This window comes from Thermobia domestica, chromosome 8 (assembly GCF_964235325.1).
Source record: "Thermobia domestica chromosome 8, izTheDome1.hap1.1, whole genome shotgun sequence".
NCBI lineage: Eukaryota > Metazoa > Arthropoda > Insecta > Zygentoma > Lepismatidae > Thermobia > Thermobia domestica.
The window spans coordinates 188,702,414-188,722,390 of NC_137461.1; the positions used below are offsets into that span (position 1 = coordinate 188,702,414).

General features: G+C 35.8%; 1 protein-coding gene across 3 annotated transcripts in view; it reads right to left on the reverse strand.

Annotated features, from left to right (window-relative positions):
• The window catches only part of LOC145693379 (uncharacterized), a 376,924-nt gene extending 372,518 nt beyond the window's left edge, over window positions 1-4,406 (reverse strand). For 2 of the 3 annotated variants that reach the window (XM_081769325.1, XM_081769321.1), the window contains exon 1: window positions 4,336-4,406. The gene's annotated coding sequence lies outside the window, so the exon portion shown is untranslated. Of the gene's footprint in view, window positions 1-4,139; window positions 4,297-4,335 lie in introns of those variants that run through there. The other variant, XM_081769322.1, reaches the window with a different exon arrangement.
• Window positions 4,407-19,977: the final 15,571 nt, after the last annotated feature.

A 19,977-nucleotide genomic window follows, 5' to 3' on the forward strand; every position in this document is an offset into this window, starting at 1 on the left:
TAACTTCAAACATTTTTTTTTATGTGCTCACGAGCAATATTAACATCTACTTCTAGCATCGAAATCTACTCCATAAGGTCTCTTGAAAATGTAAAAGACTTACGTTTCTGATTATTACATCTCACGTTATAGCATGATGAAAAGCTGAAAATTTCATTCAGACACCATGTTTGGTCGACATTTTCTCAAAAACCCCACCTTTTAAAAATCTGAATTTTTTACATGTATTGGAGAAGTACCTAAGTATTTAATACCCGTTAACCGTTCATGCGGCTGCAGCCCTAACATTCGCAATTTATTATTGAAATTTCGATTATTGTACTTGAAATGTAAATATTTCTTATGGGCATTTAGATCCTATACTCAAGGCGATTTGAAAGGGAGTATGATAATTTTGAGAGATGAATCCTGACATCAAATCCAGTAGAAAAGTTCCGATAAACATGAGTCGAATTCCGATTCGTTTTCGAGTTACAGGGTTTCCAACTCGGGACCCAACGCGGCAATGGAAAATAAAATATAGATTTCGCGTTAAATCACAAACTGTATGTTAAAGTTATGATGAAGTTCAGAAAGTTGATTTGTATCAATATGATAATTTTTACGTGCGTTGGAATTCGGTTGGCAGTGTTGCCAACTTGGTAAAACTTTTATTTGTTTCCGAACGACACTACGTAGTTTTTATTTGATATTTGGTATTCATTAATGATTGTAAACATCACATGAAGCACAATTTTCACCACATCACCACAGTTTTCGAAAATTTACATGTATTTCATTAAAAGGTTTTATCTCGTGCGTTATTGATAGTGAGCAACATTGAGGGTGAATTTCACTTGATGTTTGCCATCATTAGTAAAACCAAAATGTCGAATAAAAACTACGTCTCTGTAAGTTGTAATAATAATAAAAAGAAGAATTTATTTTTTATTATTGCAACACCTCTCGTAACTCCACGCATCAAGCTCGAACTCGTTAAAGAAGTTCTGCTGCAACCATGAAACAGTTCATTAACTGATTCTGTGTCGTGAACATCATTCTTGTGTTCTCTGGAACCGTGAAAATTGTTTTCACTGGTAACATGACATTGTAGTGCACTAGTAAGGACCGTATTAAATGTGTGGATTATTCTAAAAGACATAAGAGGATTGTGTACAGAAAGAATTCTTGACAAAAATTTATCTTGCGGTAAAATATACGTATTGCGTACAGCGCGTCTGCCAAAAGGTAGTATTAGGAGAGTATGACTATTTGTGTAAAGGGTGCTTTGAATATTTACCGTGAAAAACGTGAATGTGTGTGAGATATTGGTGACCACGGAAGAAGGTGTAAATATGAAATTATGCACCAGCAAGATAAAGAATTTATCCCTCTGAATGTAGATTTGGAAACCATTAAAGAGACAGTTAACATACTAAACATGAATGTGTCGCCATTAAAACGGACGTTATCGATGAAACCTAGACTACGGTGAGGGATTCACCTCTCAAAATTTTTCATAATGCCTTTCAAATCGACTTGTGTACAGAACACAAATAATCATCCTCCCCTAATAGTACGTTTCGTCAGGCACGCTGTACGCAATCCAGTTAATGAACTGTTCCGTGGTTGCAGCAGAACTTCTTTAACAAGTTCGAACTTGATGCGTAGAGTTACGAGAGGTGTTGCAATAATAAAAAATAAATTTTCTTCTTCTTTTTTTATAATAATAATAATAATAATAATAATAATAATAATAATAATAATAATAATAATAATAATAATAATAATAATTATTATTATTATTATTATTATTATTATTATTATTATTATTATTATTATTATTATTATTATTATTATTACAACTTACACAGACGTAGTTATTATTCGACATTTTGGTTTTACTAATGATGGCAGGCATCAAGTGAAATTCACCCTCAATGTTGCACACTATCAATAACGCACGAGATAAAACCTTTTAATGAAATACATGTAAATTTTCGAAAACTGTGGTGATGTGGTGAAAATTGTGCTTCATGTGATGTTTACAATCATTAATGAATACCAAATATCACATAAAAACCTCGTAGTGTCATTCGGAAACAAATAAAAGTTTTACCAAGTTGGTAACACTGCCAACCGAATTGCAACGCACGTAAGAATTATCATATTGATACAAATCAATTTTCTGAACTTCATCATAACTTTAACACATAGCTTCTGATTTAACGCGAAATCTATATTTTATTTTCCATTGTCGCGTTGGGTCCCGAGTTGGAAACCCTGTAACTCGAAAACGAATCGGAATTCGACTCATGTTTATCGGAACTTTTCTACTGGATTTGATGTCAGGATTCAACTCTCAAAATTTCCATACTCCCTTTCAAATCGTCTTGTGTATAAGATCTAAATGCACATAGGAAACATTTACATTTCAAGTACAAAAATCGAAATTTCAATAATTAATTGCGAATGTTAGGGCTGCAGCCGCATGAACGGTTAACGAGTATTAAATACTTAGATACTTCTCCAATACATGTAAAAATTCAGATTTTTAAAAGGTGGGGTTTTTGAGAAAATGGCGACCAAACAGGGCGTCTTAATGAAATTTTCATCATACTATAACGTGGGATGTAATAATCAGAAACGTAAGTCCTTTACATTTTCAAGAGACCTTATGGAGTAGATTTCGATGCTAGAAGCAGATGGTTGATATTGCTCGTCAGGACAGAAAAAAAAATGTTTGAAGTTAGCAAAAATTTCAACAAAGCTGGCAACATTGCGAGTGAATTGCGCGATTCCTATTGAACCAATAGACGAATTTTGGCCCTCCACCGAAACATACAACTTTATACTCTTCTTGCTATTGCGATTATGCTACTAAGTACACTAGTTTCTGTACAATAAAATTTTTAATTTGACATGTTCTTCAGTTTTTCGAGCAATCCGAGAGGAGGGCAGCCATTTTGGAAGAAAATTTATTTTTCAGGAAACAGAAAAAATATGCGTCTAATAATTTTGTATGTAGTTTCTTATTTTAAAAAAAGAAAAAAAAAACTAAATCTGAGACAGTCGTGTGGACCACCCTGGACGATTTGAAATGGAATCACTCCATTCAATATGCCATGCATTGACAAAAATCACTTATATTCACATCTTACATTCACGAAAAATGCATTAGGTGCTGGTGTAGTTTCGGCGCACCACATTTTGGAAGATTTACAGGTAAAATTGAATACTTTGTATGAAAAGACATATTTATAAGGAACACATTTCCGCCGGCGACAGAATTTTATACCAAGTAATATAGCTGTATTTTAGGTTTACAACTGTAGAGTTACTAGTGTAAAATCATTACAAGTGCTGTACGATGGATAAAATAAGTTCAGTTGATTTGATTTTTAGTGTAACGTCCCGTTCACCAGCGAGGCTATATGAGACGTGAGCCTACTGATTAACGTGGAATCCGAACCACATGAGCTGCCGCCGGGAATTGAACCCGGGGCTCCCTGGATAAATAAGTAAGTGCATATGAAAAATTACTCTATTACATGTTATTTTCCACCGGCGGTGTATTTTATGTTTAGAAGTGGAGCTTCACTAATAAGAAACCATGGCAAGTGGTATTGAAACTTTTATTTTTGCCAAAACCCACTTCTTTTAACTATCCTCGCTTACGCATATACCCACAATCTCTAACACGCCTGCTCCCTTCAGATCACCCCACCAGTTTCGCCCTGCTCTAACACGCTTAGATAGCATTAGTGCTTTTAGTGGCCATCTAGCTCAGGTTGGTTTGAGTATTTGCACTGCAGTTATGCCACACATCCAGAAGCCACATTTATATGCAAGTCGAAAAAGAATTCCAATTTTTTTAACAATTACTACTTGTAACCTTCTTGAATTTTATCTATTCCAAGTGAGATATTTTCATGTCGCCCAGTGCAGATCTATTAGGAGGCAATAAGAACGAAATCAGTGAAAAAAATATAATATGTCAATAATTATTTCGAGGGGTGCGCGAAAAGTAAACTTGCACAATGTTTTACATCGTAATTTACCTATATATTATCTATTTGGTAGAATAGACGACCCGAGTGAACCCTTTTTCGCACTGTTGTTTTATTGTGTATGTTCACATATTGTATTTACACCCATACCTGGTTAGCCTTCCTAAAGTCAATCTGTACTCTCCTAAAGTCAATATTAGTCCTCCGTTAATCAACACTAGAAGTTACTAAAATTCCTGATGAAAGAAGTGAATACATCATGAATGTAAGTATGTTAACATAAATCGGGACTGCAAATAGATACCAAGAAGTAAATAGATATCCTAGATTTAAAATCAATCCATACCTGAAATAACTAAGTATACTATAGACTTCTGTCAATTTATTTGTATTCTGTGCTAAAACCTTATATGTTCTTCTTCTTCTCTTCTCCAGAACCACTAATGGCTATAAAAACTTTGTGCCTCGGACATATAATCCTATAGGCTACAGTTAAAAATTATGTTTTGTGTATCTCCCAAGCATTTTTTTTTCCTTTTTAATTATTATTGTTAAAACTAAACGGTCCATCTGTTAATGGTTCCCATATCTGGGTGCTCTGATCCCAACGTCACTTAAGTCTTAACAAAATAATTTTAAAGTACGCAAATAGTACTGAGATTGCAAATACTATATACATTTATCAAAACATATCTCAAAAAGATGAACCATATACCCATAAATAATAAATAATGAGAAACATGTTCTATTCCAATATCTATTACTTTGAGATACACAAGTGAAAGCGTAAATACGTACTTATCTAAATTAGATGCTGGTCTGTGATTCAATCAAAACTTTATCAAACAATCACATTATATTTATATTAATATTTCACCCTTTATTTCGCAAACTACATAATTTTGTTATACAATACAACATTTTGTTCTTGTATATGTAGCCCAGCTCGTTGTGTTCGTAATTGTAGACTTTTAGGAATCACGAGACAATCAAACGAATGATATCAAAGCGCTTCCGGTCACAATGTTGAATTGGCTCCAATTGTATCATTTTTCAGCGTACACATTTAGCTCGTTCTTGAATATGTTCAAACTATGTTCTTTAGTTGTCAGAATATATTTTATTGTTATTGGGAAACACCAATATAAGGGAATATTTAATTTAAACGAATTCTTAAGTGTTAACATTTATTTAATGGTAAATTAAATTAATGTTAATTTATCATTCAATAGAAACCTTATGACAAAAAATTGCATAATATATATAATTTAAACTTCTGTTAAGGGGTACAGGGGCACAGTGTTCTAGCACTTTACTTACCTATGGTGTGTGGGGTCCCCGATTCGATCCTCGGCCAAGTAAGTTTTGATAGACAACATCATGTTCGCAGGTTTTCGCAGGATACTCTGTTTCCTCCCACATTCTCATTTAATCAATTCTTCCATGATCATTTACTTGCATTATTCATCCGTTTCTTTTAATTGAAAGGGCATAACGTAGAACGTCAAACTGAAAATTTCATTTTATTTCGTGTTTGACTTCTATTTCAGCAAATGTGATAATTTTAACATACAAATATTATCAGATATTCCGTTATTTCTACATCAATGATCGTTCCGTTCTAAACATGGCATCTATTAAACAATACGAGAAATGTAAACTGTTGATACCACTTTACAAACTGCCACAATGGATGATTACCTTACAAGGAGATATCAGCTAGAGTTGCTCCGTCAATCAACTGATGTTTCTCCGTTGATGTAGCTACTTCCTTTCTTTATTAGGAAGCATCAATCAAGAGGAAAATTAATGAAAAACGAAATTTCTCATTGTAAACATTTATCCAACTTAATTGATAAAAAATCAGTTAGAGCAGTTATATACAAAATATATTAAATTTAAAATTCATGCTTCCTATTGTTCCTTTCATATTTTCACAAATTATCAATATTATTCTTATACTTCTACGCCAAAGATGGTTCTGTTCTGAGGACACAATTTTCATAAAAATATATATAAATATATTCATGTATAAAGCTGTTGTTATCGTAATTTCACTGATGTTAACAGACAATTTCTAGACCCTATATATACGCACCGAAAACAAAGCAAATTCTTAACCTTATACGAATAAATGAATAATTGTATGAACAGATATTCACTATCCAAGTAGTTATTCAAGTAGTTGATCAAATAACGAACATTGATAAAATATTCGAAGAATCCTTTATTCGAATTTTAAATGCATAATCCCAATACAAGATTGCTGTAAATTACAGTATCAGTTAGCGTCACACATTTAGCTATTATATCCAACTTATTACATTTAGTTGACATTAGTATATTACTATTATAGGGAAAAATCAATAAAGCGAAAAATTAACCTCAACAAATTTCAGTGTGAATACTCATTTTAAGTAAATGTTAACATACAATTTACTTCAAATCCTGATAGTTTTAAATGAGTACATAATACATGTATTTTTTTAATTAACTACTGAATCCGTAATGACTTTAAGAAAAAAAAACATTGGAATTGTGCAAACTAGGAAATGAATCTTCATAATCATGACAAAACCACATTAAGATGAATTCCCACAGATGTTCTTTCATAACATATGTTAGTCAAATGCTACTGGAATATTTTATACCAGCTAAAAATATCCATTCTTCTCATGAAGAGTGTATTTGGACGTCACACACCTGTGGGAGTATCTCCATTCATTTCAGCGACCGCGGAAACTATGGATTTAACACTAATATCGCTCATTTTTGATCATTTTAACATGTCTCGGTACAACCCTCCCGGTGAAACCCGGCCCCCATACCATGGTGGCTGAAGTTGAAAGTCATCGCTAATGGAAGTGTCACCATTGATCTCAGCGAACGCGAAAACTATGGGTTTGACACTAACATCGGGCATTTCTACTACTTTTACACGTCCCGGCAAACGACCTCCCCTGAGACCCCCTGGTTCGAATTTTAAAAAAACGATTCGTCTTGGTCTGGGGCCCGGACCAAGGTACCCGTGACCAAACTTTGGTAGCTCTCGGTTCAGTCGTCTGGTCCCCAGGCCGCACACAGACAGACACACAAACAAACTCTTTTATTTTATTTAAATTAGATTATTTTCACTTGACTCCAGAGTTTTTGCTAGCGTTGTTTTAATCCTATGTCTTTTCTACATGGCTAATTACAGCATAATTTATTCTTAGGATGTACAGTATTAGATTAGTATTACCCCGGAATCTTTTTAAATTCGAGACAAGATGAGAAACACGAATTCGAAACGAGGCGAGAAATTTTACGAGTCTTGTGGACAACACTAGTTTATCCCAGTTTTAGTTCTCAAATAAAGTTTTAGTCTTACATGAATCATAGCATAAAAACAAATTGATAGAGTGATTGTACGAATACAATGACGAACATATATCAATTTTTAACCCTCTTCTTGACAATGTATCCTTCGGGATACATAATGCTTTTGAATATTTTTTGGGGTTACTTTGTGACTACCTACTCTTGGCAATGTATCCTATGAGACACACTACGTCACAGCCTTCTGTAAATAAAACATAAAACTAAAATGTGCAATTATGTCTTATTTTAAAACTATTTGACACGGAAATCGTATGCAGTACTTTTTCTGAGCAACGCAAGTCTTCTTGCCAAGAAAAGGGTTAAAGATATGCATGCCATTATACTATGTACTTCATTTTAAATATGGTTTGAATGTTGTTATATCACTCCCTTCATGGACCTCTCGTTACGCTGAAGGATTCTGATAACTTTTGGATGACATTAAAACAACGAATTTCGTTCCACAGTGTGAAACTACGGCAGACTTCGAACTTTCCGGGTACAAAACTCGAACTAGTAGGCTACATCTAAAACTATTTGTTGTAATAGAGGAATAAGATCAAAAATAGAACCTGTTCCTGAATGCATATCAGAATGCCATTAATCGCTATCGCTTATGGATTTTGTTCTGTGGCAAAAACGGTTGAAATAAAAGGTCGTCAATTTGAACTACTACCGTTTTGAATACAGGGTTAAAGGAGGAAAAATCTTTTATGGCACGTTTGCATAAGAAAAAAACGCTTCTCAACGTCTTTTACTTTTTGTTGTATGAAAATCAATATTGAAACCAGAAGTACTAGTAAATTCAACAACTTCGGTTTGGATAGAGCGTTCTGAGTTGCTCTAGAGATGCTGTATCGATTGCAAAATAGAAAATGTTTGCAGCTATCTTGCAATTTCTGTTGTTAGTCAAGAGGCAGAATCTGGAAAAGTCTCCAAAATAAGAAGTTCGATCAACCCAAGAAAGTAAAATCAACCGGTGGTACTAAATAATCAAGTCCACTATCATGATCATTTTCAGATCGTCGGTCGCTTGATGCCAGCGGAAGGTCCCCACATTTACCCCCTCACCCACCACTTAAGCTAAAAATGAGCGTTCCAAATAAAAGGCCATATCTTATAAGTGTGCAAGCTTATTATATACAAAAAATAAAAAATAAAAAAAAAACTTTTTAGATCGCAAACCAGTAAGGAAAAGGGACGTCTTCTGGTGAACTGCAAGATATTCTGGGCGGTATTCAGAGAGAATTCGTTAATTGATGTGTAGTGACAGACTAGTAAGTTGAATACTAGCTCTCTACTAAGGAAAGTGCACTTTTTGGTATTCAGAGTCTACTTTGAGTACAACTAAAAAGTTGATTTGGGTATTATTAACTTATATAACCGCAATGGATCGGATGAGAAAAATAAATGTGGCAACTACGGAAAAGTAGATGAGCGCATGCGTAGTCTGTACAAATGAAAATACATGAAATACAAAATGTGTCGCACGCTGAACCGCGGGTAAAAGATTAGTCTCTGCTCTAGATTAATAAGTCACAAGTGATTAACTTCGTCAAATATTAAGTCCTAATCTGAGACTATGAATACAGGTTTGATAACCATCCTTTAGTCAACCCCGTAGTATGGCTTTAATCAGACGTCAAAACGGCTCTGCATAAGGCCCTCTGTTTCGAGAAATCTGTGGTTGAACTTGTGTGAATTTCTATTTGTATGTGTAAAACTTCCGGTGCAAAATCGCACCCAAATATGGTTCAAAAATGCGATAAGAAACAGTGAGTAAACTTGCGGAGGACTAGAATGATTTATAAAATGTAATCTCCCTGAATATCGTTAATCATCGAACTCCAATCTTCAAAATATAAAAATTAGTTACCTTTCCCTTCAATATTAATTCATTAAAGTTAAAAATATACATTTAGTTGGTGAATTAATTGTATCACGTGTAAATAAGAGATGATGTGGCGGTATAGCAGTGGCGGAGGAATACAGTCGAACAAATGCTAAAACATGCTATTCTGATTAACACACACCAAAATGAAGCAGCAAATGAAAGAGGTGTGGTGAAGATATTACATAAAGTAGTGAAGAAAAGAAGTATTTTATCAAATTAATTCAATACAAATTGTTTATGGTGATCACTAAACTTAATTGAATGTGAAAAATAATAACAAACAGTGCGAATTTCGCGTCGATACCGTTATCGTCCGTGTGCGTACCGTGATAGTGAACAATACCATGGGCTAAAATAAAAAAAAAATAAACTTCAAATCATAGAATGCAGGTTTGAATTAAAATTTAATGTTATAAAGGTCAATTTATTATTTTATGAAATATAAAACATGTACGTATTCCTATCTATTTATATGGTTAGTTTTAAGCTATGTGCATGTTAATTTGTAATGTTTGTGCTTCAATGTGTATGACTGAATAAAAATCGTACAGGAATTTTATACAGTCATTTCAGTATGATCGCGCTCTATTGAAGAAACTGATCACTAAGTAGTTCACAATTTTCGTTCGAATCCCAACTTGGTAATGTAGCGCATCGAACAGAACCCGAACCACAACTATTATGAATAATGGCATCCCGAGTAGGAATATGAAAGAATCGAACTCCGACCGGTTACAAAAATGGGTTCCCGAACAAGAACGTACGAGAATCTAGCCCTAACAGGTTACAAAAATGGGTTCCCGAACCAGGACGTACGAGAATCTAGTGTTGCCACGAGACGAGACGAGACGAGACTTCAGGCTGTCTCGTCTCGTCACGTGCAAAGCATGTCTCGTCTCGAAAAAATGTGCTTGTCCCGTCTAGTGTCTCGTGTCGGGAGGTTCTGTCCCGTCTCGTCTCGTTTGTCTCGTTTGTCTCGTCTTGTCTCGTAAAAAATATAGCAGCATACCATGGGAACGAAAGTAAAATGTAGCAGGCTGCACCATGCTAATCAAGATACAACTAAGTTACAAGTATTACCCAGAAAACACAAGACAAGAAATGTCACGGTAGCTACACTATGAAGCTTTCACCTCTGGTGTATGTAGTAGTCGGTTCCATCTCGGTTAGTGCCATGTGAGCTTTGTGGTGGACAAACATTGAATGTGTGTGGGGACCGCGGTAGCTCAGTGGTAGAGCGTTCACCTCTGGTTCTTGGGGTCTCGGGTTCGATCCCAACCCCGCCAAGTGAACTTTGTGGTGGACAAACACCGTGTGCGTGCGTTTTCTCGGGGTTCACCCGTTTTCTCCCACTTTCTTCATTCCACCATTTCATTCATTACTCATCATCACTGTCTCCCTTAGCCTAACCGGCATAACCGTGGGACGTAAAACTCAAAGATTTCATTTCATTTCATTTTTCGAATGTGTATGTTTTCTCGAAGTTGTCTAGTATCCTATCACTTTCTTCATTACACAAATTTTCCCATCATCATCCATTCGGCCAAAGTTTCCTAAATGTCTTAAAAATAAATTCAAATAAGCTCACAAGGCAAGGACAAATAGTTTAAAAGATAATATATCTCTGCTGTTAGTTGTCTAAGGCTTCTTAACCCTGGCTTTTTTTTTTTTTTTTTTTTACATTCTGAAACATTGAAATTTGTTTCACCAGTTTCAATACACGATTATACAGTAAATTGCTCATAGGTACATCGAAGATGAAGACACTAATGTCAAATAATGTTTACACGACAAGCAAAGTTCGATCTAAAGGTGTCACCATCCTCGACACTATTGTATACTATCAGCCCACTTGCTTTATAGTGCCTATATATATATATATATATATATATATATATATATATATATATATATATATAGAGAGAGAGAGAGAGAGAGAGAGAGAGAGATGGAAAGATATATAAATAAATAGAGATAGATATGTGTGTACAGTTTGATTTCATATATTCCAGCCTTTAGGTTTTACAGTGTTAACCCATACCAATCCAAAAACTACTTTCCATTTTAGCATGTTTAGATTTGTTGCAATTATTTTTTTTTTTTAAAAAAAAAGCTCGGAACCAAATAATTTTATTGAGTAATGGAAAGTATTTGATTGAAATTTTATATGTTACTGCACAGTAAGCTCTACTTAAAGTGTCATAGTAATGGGAGCTGAACGACACATTGGACGAAAGAATGCTTGGGGCCAGTCTTTACCTCCATGGTTCAAATCTGTTCCCATAACCGCGGGGTGTGTGCTGCTATGTGGTGGTTGCCTCGTTTGTGTAACAAACTCATGACAGTACACCCAGATTAGCTAGTGGTCTAAAAAAAAAAGTTGATTTTGGGTGGCCATTTTGAATTAAAGTTTCTTATATTGTCGTGATCTATTCGCAATCATACAACGTACATCTTCATACCAAGCCGAGCAGTCTGCGGCGATAGACCATCCGCTTGAAGGCCCCGGGTTGAGTCCCGGAAGGGTCATGCGTATGGATTTTAAAAGCATTTGTTTTTTCGTATTGTGTCAGGGGGGAAATCGTACGGAATAAAAGGATTTCAGTCTGAAAAAATTGGAGAGAATATCCTCCCCAGGATACTTTCATGGGAGTAAGGAATTAGTAAAAATATATAGGTTTTACATTTTATAGCAGGTTTAAAAAATATGGTTTGGGTATCCTATTTCTTTTCTGTTAATTATGTTCTTCAATGTTCGAATTTTGATCATTCTCATGCTATTTTCTGCTTTCAACAGAGTTCCATGAATATTATACCAAATGTTCTTTACACTCTGCAAGAAACCATTTCTGAAGATAATTCAGGTCCTAATGAATATTATTCACTAGGAAAGGAAAGTATTCACCTCCTCTCAACATGGAAGCAGAGGGCAATTTCGCACTCTGGTCAGATCAAACATTTCCGCGTAACAAAACGAAGGTCCCCCTGTGAAACCTCTTCACCTAAATTGTTATTATTAGTATCATAAATTTGCTGAAAGCAAACAATTTGAAGGGTTCGTCGATAATATCTTTGCTTTCTTTGTCCTTCGCCCGCCTTCCAAACGAAGAGGTGAATTTTACAACATGACTGCTGTATAATAAGTGAGCGATTGGTAAAACGGAAAAAGTGTGTTTTTATGTGTATGTGTGTGTGTGAGAGAGACAGAGAGAGAGAGAGAGAGGGAGGGAGAGAGAGAGAAGACAAAATTTTAGTTGCACGATGACATACTTCAATTGCCGTTTTCGGTTCATATAGCAAAAAGAATACCGCCACCAGAGAATAAAGGCAAGTGTAGTCTGTTCTGTTCTCTTCCGCCATCTCAGCCAGAACTTTCAACTACAGCCTGTAATGAGTGTAGACCTTACGCAGTATTCAAATTAAATAGATGGTGGTGGGGCAGTTCGGTTTCTTGACCTTGTAAAAATCTTCCCTGTCTTTGATTTTGTTTGTCATCATTCCAGCCAGAAATGAAAAAAAATGAGAATTCCTCAGTTTACAGCAAGGGGAATTGGGGACAAGACATTAAGGATGATATTCCTGGAAGCTCATGTATCACGATTGTTTCATTCAATAGACAGAGGACACTTTTCTATGAAGGCTTTTCAACATGTTTTCTCACAAAGGGGATTTTCCTTTTGCAATCTATATGACCACTGGCAATTTCAATCTTGGCCATTCCCGCCAGCATTTTCATTTTCGAGACACTAGACGAGAAGAGACATTTCACGAGACTCGTCTGACTCGTCTCGTGTCTCGTCTAAAAGGGTTCTCTTTCGTCTTGTTTACGAGACGAGACGACACACGAAAAATGTCTCGAGTCGTGGCAACACTACGAGAATCGAACCCTATCCGGTTACAATCTTCGAAACTAATCAAGAAATTAACGAATTTCTTTTTACGATTTTATTTCTAAGGTGTGCTTTACGATTTTCTCTATTCATGCTTTTGATAGACCCAACGAGTTTTCGGAAAATTTAACTTAAACATTAAAAACTGACATATTTTCTCCTTAATATTTTCTTTCTTGCTCTGTATCTTCGCAATGAGTTGAGATATGGAAACAACATCCCTAATTAACTTTATAAAAGATTAAATTATCTTTCCAACGATACCAATATTGTTAGCTTTACTTCCACAAATAGCCGTACAGGGAGATAAGTTTGAAGGAAAGTGCACTTTGACTCGAATGCTGATGCTCCTAAAGCACCACTGAATTTTAGCTCACGTCAGTCAATGAAGGTTTTATTTCCGAGATAAAAGCTGATTTTTTTTCAATATTTGAAGAAGAGTTTTCACACTTCTTCCTTGAGCTCTCCTGCACTGTCCTGATCATTTCTAGATCTCCGGTCACTTGACACAACCGTGCTTTAAGGATCACAAAATTTTGAGATAAGTAGAGATGTCTTTTATAGTGTTAAAATCAATTTATGGTTGATATTCAGGTTGATTCAGATTTGTAAACTTTATTTGCATTCAGTGTTCCCACCCGTCATTGAAAATAATTCCTTATTTCTTTAACAAAAATGTTTATCCTACCATAATGAACAAGCAGAAAATATAAATAAGGTAAGAACCAGAGGCGGATCCAGGACGGACTTGTAATACTGGTACTTAGAGCTTAGTTTAAGAGCTCCAAAGTCTGGAATGGGTTTTATTTACATATAAAATTGCAAAACATTCCTCTTTTGGGGGGCTATCGGGGCGATCCCCATCTGGATCCACCAATGGTAAGAGCATATGTGAAGCTGTCTTAAATAAGGGCAAACGCCATTTACAATTGATATATTGGGTGATTGATAACATTGTTGTACACCTGAAGGGTATTTCTAAAATCAAGAATGGTATGTGTTTTCTCAATGATCATTTCAAAAAATGTTTTTGCAGAAACCTCAATAGCTCTATTTTATGTAATTTATGAGAATATTACATCGAACTTCATTAAATACTTACTAATTACTGGAAACAAGCAAAACTATAATAATAATCTCCATTATCATATCAACTCTGCGCAAAATGACATATTTGTTTAGTCTTTTGAATCCTCATCAGATGAATCATTTTCTGGTACACCCAGACACAAAAGTGTCTCCCCCTAATTGCTCAATTCCATTACTTGGGGTCCAGATTTTTTGAAATTCTGAGAACGCCTAGAAAGATGCAACCCAACATACACGAAACTTTTGTCGGTACTGACAGCAGTTGGTAGCACGGAGTCAAGCCTGTATGGAAGTAAAATTGTGAGTAGATAACGCACGAAACATTTCTCCATTCTCAGATCAATCTCTCTGGTTCAGACCGTGTTGTCCAATGAACATCATATGTTAATATTAATATTGCTGTGTATGTAATGTATTTTTTCATTTTATACTGTGTATTCAAAGAAATAAGAACACTGATCACATATGAATCAGAAAATGCTTGAAAGGAGCTGAAAATATCAAATCTAGAACAACTGCTGGAATTAACTTTGTAAATGATTGCCTCCATTGAGAGACCTCCAACTCTCCTCATTCAAACATCTTCCTCTTTCTGGAAAAGAGATCTTGCTTGTCACACTAAGTATGCATTGAAATTGAAACAGAAACACTTAAACAAGTTTCAACCTGGCCGGGATTCGAACCCGGGTCCACCGAACAGAAGTTCAATGCGTTAAACACTCACCTACCGCGCCATTTAAATTTCCACCGGAACTAATACCTAGTTAAAGTCGTTTCATGGAAAAATATAAACAAGATACTCAAATATAATCAAAACAAAAAAAATATAAACAAAATATAAATAAAAAATATATAAATAAGAAAATATAAGCAAGTTGTGTGTGTTAATGACTTACTCAAGATTTCCTTGCTTAACTCGAAAACAAGTTATATAGACGTTGCTTAATGAGGAAAATAACACGAAATGTTCTTCAAGTTAAGCCTATGTCGTCGGCAGAGCCGTAACATGTGGGGGGCAACTGCACCCAGAGACGCTCCCCGCCGTTCGAGGGGGCCAGTTTGAGACAAAATTTTCTTACTCCATATACAATACGAACATGAAAGTAGAAATCTAGCATCAAACATACATAAACAAAACAGCACACAAAAGATAAATACAACAAAAATGATTCGTGGACCCATTTCAGTAATATTTATTCGTATGGCTTTGAGATGTATCAATATTGTTCCCTTAATAATTTTGTCATCTATGGAATGGGCCCACGGAGTAACTAACGGAACCGCAGACCTTACCGTGCGGAAGGATCCGCAGGCTCCGGGGGCCCATAAAGATTAAGAGAAAGTTGGAGAGAGGGGGTCCAAAATAAGCTTATTAATGCTTGCCCCCCAGAAAAGATTCTTAGTTACGGCGCTGGCCATCAGTTGCAGAGATGGTCCCGATTTACATTACATTTTGTCTTTACCATAAATTGTAATTTCCAAAGAAGAAAAGACGACAGAAATTATTTTCACATTCTTTGAATTGTAGCAACACGTGTAGAAATAGACAGTTCTATGTTTATGTTCCATAACTACAAGTTTATTTTCTTATATTCAAATGAGGAGTTTTTGGCAAATTGAACCTGTTGCACTAGCCGAGTGATCCCGGGCGTTTAGGTTCTGATCATGAGACGCAATCCACTAGGGTGTTCGAATTCCTCTGAAGACCAACGTCGGAATTTTAATTGCCCTCAGTATTTCTGTGTTTGTATTCCTGTAGTGTTTGGAATACGTCTTAAGGACGTGAGGTGCCAGTGGCAACAACACGCCGGTTAGGGCGATTTGTTTTAAAAAAATTGTGAAAGCAGGAAACTCCAATTGCAGTTACTTGGGTTCAAATCCCGCCGTGGTAATAAGTATTTTTTCTGAATGGGAAGATAATGTTTATGTAATTGGTATTGTAATTATGTTATTCCATTATTATTATTATTATTATTATTATTATTATTATTATTATTATTATTATTATTATTATTATTATTATTATTATTATTATTATTATTATTATTATCACAATGGAAAGAAAAAGTATTCATAGGAACAGAAAAGATATAGAGTATGCCAGATGTTTCCTAGGTTTACACATGAACGCAATCAGATTATTATATTTATGGATTTACAAATAGAATTATCATTTTATGACAACAAGAAATGGAATATAAAGATTTGTTAGCTGATAACAGTAATGCATTTCACCTCGCCTTTCTTCTAAGTAGAAAGGTGAGGTGACATCTTAAATAGGATCATTCTCGTGACTAACTAAAACTAACTAACTCTATGGCCTATGGAACCCAGAGGTTCAATGCCGCGTTCACAAAAGCTCTCCACTGACTTCTATCCTTAGCTAACTGCATCCAGTTTCTACTTTGTATTCCAATCTCTGCGAGATCCATCTTAATATTGTCCTCCCATCTGCGCCTAGGTCTTCCTAATACTCGTTTTCCGATTGGTCTTCAAGTCGACTTTGAAAACGTTTCTACTTTCTTCCATTCTTGTTACATGACCCGCCCACCTAAGCCTCCTAGACTTGACGACCCTAACAAGGTTGGCTAGACCATATAAATTATGTAGTTCCTCGTTATGAAGTTTCCCCCATTCCCCATTCCCGTTCCTCTTGGGTCCGAATATTCGTCTCAAGATCTTGTTCTCAAATACTTTCAGTCTATGTTCTTCCCTCAGAGTAAGTGACCATGTTTCGCAGCCATACAGAACAACAGGCATAATTATCATTTTGTGTATTTTAAGCTTCAAATTCCTCGAGAGAATTCGCGACGACAAGAGATTTTGAACCGAATAGTAACACAAATTCCCTGCTTTTAGTCGACATTTAATTTCTTCGTGAATATGGTTTCCCCTGTTAATATTGATTATAGATATTTGAAAGTATCCACTTTATCAAAAGTATTATTTAATATTTTAACGCATCCATAATTTACTGCATTCCGGTCCCGACGCACTTCCATGTATTTAGTTTTCTCTGCATTTACTTCTAAACCCATGTCCCTGCAAGCGTTTAATAAGATATCTGCCTTTCTTCCTATTGTTCTCCTATCATCCCCTATTAAATTTACATCAGCATATACCATAACCTGGTGAATACCGTTCAACGCTAGGCACTGGTTGCTATCTTCGATTTTCCTTATAGCGTATTCCAGAACGAAGTTAAATAATAATGGCGACAACGCATCTCCTTGTTTCAGGCCATTTTCGACGTGGAAGCTCGTGGACAAAAATTTTCCTACACGGACTTTACTTTGGGATTCATTTAAACATGTATTAATTAATCTAATTAGCTTTCTCGGTAATCTATTAGCATGTCTGTAAGAACGTTGTATAATGTTTCTCTTCCAACCGAGTCGTACGCCTTTCTAAAATCAATAAATAGTTGATGTACTGGGGTATTATATTCCCGCTAGTAGTAGGCCCCCCCGTATGGCCAGCCGAGTCAGCAAAATTTTTCGTGACGTCATAGGTCAAAGGTCAATGACCTTGGCCCAGGGTCAATGACCTAGGGGTACCTAGGACCACCCCCTCTAAATTTTGGCAGGGGTACCTTGGCCCACCCCCTAAATTTTGGCAGGGGTACATAGGACCACCCCCCTTAAATTTTGGAAATTGCCAAATCTAAAAATTTGGTATGGTAGCCTAGGACCACAGTATGTACCTCTATCCGTATTGGGGGTCTCTGTCGTTCCCTTTCATGGGTAAAAAATTGCCAAAAAGTCAATTTTCGGAGGTTTTTGACCTAATTTATCCCCTTGGATGAGGTGTTATTACCCTATATGGTTATATGGGCGTATACAGGGGTCCATTCCCTTTCATAAGACATGGGTATATTAATGCACCCCTTGAAAAATTTGGGAGGGGTACCTTGGCCCACCCCTTAAATTTTGGAAATTGCCCAATTTAAACATTGGGTATTATAGTACAGGACCCTAATATGTAGCATGATAAATTTGGGTGGTCCACCTCGTCCCCTTTTAGGGGTACAAAATTGCCAAAAATATAAACGTAAGCAATACGTTATACCACGTGTTTGGTTTTCGGCCTAATTTATCTCCTTGGATGAGGTCCTATTACCTTATATAGTTATATGGGCGTATACAGGGGTCCATTCCCTTTCATAAGACATAGGTATATTAATGCACCCCTTGAAAAAATTTGGGAGGGGTACCTTGGACCACCCCTTAAATTTTGGAAATTGCCAAATCTAAAAATTGGGTGTGGTAGCCTAGGACCATAGTATGTACCTCTATCAGTATTGGGGGTCTATGTCGTTCCCTTTCATGTGTAAAAAAATTGCCAAAAATTCAAATTTCGGGGGTTTTTGACCTAATTTATCCCCTTTGATGAGGTGTTATTACCTTATATGGTTATATGGGCGTATACAGGGGTCCATTCCCTTTCATAACATATGGGTATATTAATGCACCCCTTGAAAAATTTGGGAGGGGTACCTTGGCCCACCCCTTAAATTTTGGAAATTGCCCATTTTCAACATTGGGTATTATAGTACAGGACTCTAATATGTATCATGATAAATTTGGGTGCTCCACCTCGTTTCCTTCTAGGGGTACAAAATTGCCAAAATATAAACGTAAGCAATACGTTATACCACGTGTTTGGTTTTTGGTCGATTTTATCCCCTTTGATGAGGTGTTATTATTCTATATAGTTATATGGTCATGTATAGGGGTCCATTACCTTTCATAAGATATGGGTATATTTGTGCACTCCTTTAAAAATTTGGGAGGGGTACTTTGGCCCACCCCTTAAATTTTGGAAATTGCCCAATTAAAACATTTGGTATTATAGTACCGGACCCTAACATGTATTATGATAAATTTGGGTGGTCCACCTCGTTCCCTTTTAGGGGTACAAAATTGTCAAAATATAAACGTAAGCAATACGTTGTACCACGTGTTTGGTTTTGACCTAAGTTATCCCCTTGGATGAGGTCCTATTACCTTATATGGTTATATGGTTATGTATAGGGGTCTATTTCCTATCATAAGACATAGGTACATTTGTGCACTCCTTTAAAAATTTGGGAGGGGGTACTTTGCCCCACCCTTAAATTTTAGAAATTGCTCATTTTATATATTTGGTATTATAGTACTGGACCCTAACATGTATTATGATAAATTTGGGTGGTCCACCTCGTTCCCTTTTAGGGTACAAAATTGCCAAAATATAAACGTAAGCAATACGTTGTACCACGTGTTTGGTTTTGACCTAAGTTATCCCCTTGGATGAGGTCCTATTACCTTATATGGTTATATGGTTATGTATAGGGGTTTATTCCCTATCATAAGACATAGGTACATTTGTGCACCCCGGGAGGGGTACCTTGGCCCACCCCTTAAATTTTAGAAATTGCTCATTTTATATATTTGGTATTATAGTACTGGACCCTAACATGTATTATGATAAATTTGGGTGGTTCACCTCGTTCCTTTTAGGGCTACGAAATTGCCAAATTTTAGTACAACCACGTGTTTGTTTTTGGCTCAATTTATCCCATTGGATGAGGTCCTATTACCTTATATGATTATATGGTTATGTATATTGGCCCATTCCCTATTATAAGACATGGGTATATTGATGCACCCCGGGAGGGGTACCTTGGCCCACCTCTTTATTTTGGAAATTGCCCAATTTAAACATTTGGTATAATAGTATAAGACCCTAATATATATATATATATATATATATA